This window comes from Centruroides sculpturatus, unplaced genomic scaffold, assembly GCF_000671375.1.
Source record: "Centruroides sculpturatus isolate CEXI.00-Female unplaced genomic scaffold, Cexi_2.0 scaffold475, whole genome shotgun sequence".
Taxonomy (NCBI): domain Eukaryota; kingdom Metazoa; phylum Arthropoda; class Arachnida; order Scorpiones; family Buthidae; genus Centruroides; species Centruroides sculpturatus.
The window spans coordinates 21,358-23,975 of NW_019384712.1; positions in this window are offsets into that span (position 1 = coordinate 21,358).

Consider the following 2,618-nt stretch of genomic DNA (forward strand, 5'->3'; position numbering starts at 1 on the left):
ATAAAAATAATTAAAATAATTACAACTTTACAAAAAGAGAGAAGTTGCCGATCTTGCCCCTATACCCGGGGCAACTTCGTCAATTTCTCTCTTCTTGTAAAGTTGTAATTATTTTAATTATTTTTATTTCCAAACTGATTTTAACCAGTTCTATAGTAAGGTAACATTCCAATAGACAATATGCAAAGCTTTTTTTTCAGTTTACAGCAGTATTTATTACACAAAATTTAAGTAAAGCTTAACATGCCGATCTTGCCCCGGTCTCCCCTATATTATAAAATACGTTGATTTTTGTCTAAATTTTGATTTTTGATTTCTGTAAGATTTTCTTATTTTTTATTAACCCTCAATACCGAAATAATCCCGGGATCCCGGGATTGAATAAGTATAATCCCGAAATCCCGGGATTAGAAATAAGGACCGGGATCGAATTCCCTAATCACGACTCGATGTAGTGAATCAGGCTCGTTGGAAAGCACACCTCCACACTCAAATTGAATATATTTACAGTTTATTTACAGTAGTAGAAAGTACAAGTTAGAAAACATAGTATATGTACAGGATAACCATGCGTGGTGACTCACGTGCCAGATTGGCGTCTGGGAACTAATAACCTTTGGAGAGACCTCAGTCAGCTTGTGGAGTTGGCTCAACTGCACGGTCGGTCCGGTCTCTGCACTAACCCGTCCCTGAGATGATTAACAGAGGAGAACACTACGCTCAGCGGGCTTTCCAAGTGCCTGAGACTACCGTGTACCAGTCTCTTCTCCCTTCTTCTCTCGTTCGCCCCGCAATTTAAGGGTTTTTTGGACGGGAACTTCCGACCAATCACAACCCCTTCTTGCCCAAACAGCTTACACTCAGGTCCGCCGTCATCCGACGAGAGTGAAGCTTACACAAACGTCCGCCACGTGTTTACGTTCGTTTGTTTACCATATGGCGTCTGACTGCAGGTGGGTCCAATTAACAAAGCCGGCGCTTCCTTTGTTTTCCCTTGTTTACAAGTCAATAGCTTTCAAGTGGTATTACCCGACAGCACGTGGGTCCAATTGATAAGGTCGCGCCTCTTTTGTTCCCACTCTGCTAAAAGGTCACTACTTTACACCCCGACTTACGCGAATTCCACTTACGCGGTTATCGCTCGGTCCCATCTATCGCGTAAGTTCGAGGTATTACTGTAATCAAATTTATCAATTTTTCCAAAATGGTATTTTTTCTATCAATTATATCTTGATTGAAATCCCTAGCTAAAATTTGTTCAAGTTTGTTATTAATCCCTTCGATTGCCAAGCCATTCATTTTAAATACCACTTCATTCTGCTTTTCAATTAGCTTTTTGTTTTGTTCACCAGTTAATATTTTTTCTTTTTTTTTTCTGTCGTATTCCCAAAACGCTGGAGAACAACATTGTTGTCATACAGGTCAATAATTCTCTCGGCACTATAAATAATGAATTTTGTTCATAGTGTCGTGTAGTACAGATTTTAGTTCATCCACTATGTAAACGCGGCAAGCCTATGTTCAAACGGAGAAGTCCCTCTGTCAAAAGTCATGTTAGCAAAAGAAAGGTGTCCTATTCACTAGACTAGGTAAAACAAATAGAACACATAAACTCAACAAGAAGTTGTCCCTTGTTCTGTTTCACCAGTTTGGTGCAAGTATCCAAAAAATGAGACACTGAGCACAGAAATTTTTGATACAGCTAATTACACCCGAAGGGGCTAGGAGTTTCTTAGGAATCCTGTAGAGGCATGTGTTAGGATGCTGAAGAATGCCAGAGATACACAGAAAATCCAAGTTGTGAAGTACAGAAGGTCCAAAGATGCGAGCACACCACAAGAACAGAGGACAGCTGTCAGTAAGGGTGAGTGCCGTAATAGCGACAACCAAACCTGCTTCACTAGTGACAAAACTGGTACCTTTCGCTTTGGAAGATATGTCTCAACAAACAACAACACACACGAAAAATTGCCCGCTTCTTGAAATGACCGGAAATGCAACACATACAGAAACGACGAGTAGTCGACCGCATCCAAATACAAAGGAACAACCTGCAGTTTCTGAATCCGTTGATTCCGAGAAATACGAACGTTGGCAGCATTGGCAAGCTGCCACGAAAGGAATAAATCTCTACCGCGTGTTAATAAATGTATGTCGGCAACAGTGAATGTTGAACATTTACTGTTAAATTTTAATTGTTATGTTATGCTATATTATATGTTAACATTTACTGTATATATCAGGGCTGTGGAGTCCGAGTTTTGGTGTTTTAGCCGGAGTCGGAGTCGTCATAAAATCTTCCCATTCCTTTTTACTTACCAACTTGTTATGTGCAGTAATAACTTAGTTACTAAATCTTGTAATGAGCTTTGAAATTTGAGATTCTGTTCATTTGTCACAACTCAAAGTGCGATTTGGAAATATATTTTGTTTCTTGCATTTTATTTTCATTTGCCTTATTGCCTAGAACATAAGTTTACATAAGTATAATTTTGTACGAATGTTATTAAAATAAATAAATAAATTTTTATTTATTTATTTTAAATTAAATTCGTGCGAATCGGCAAATGTTTCATTACAGATCGATGTTTCGAAAACTCTAATTTATGTCATACGAG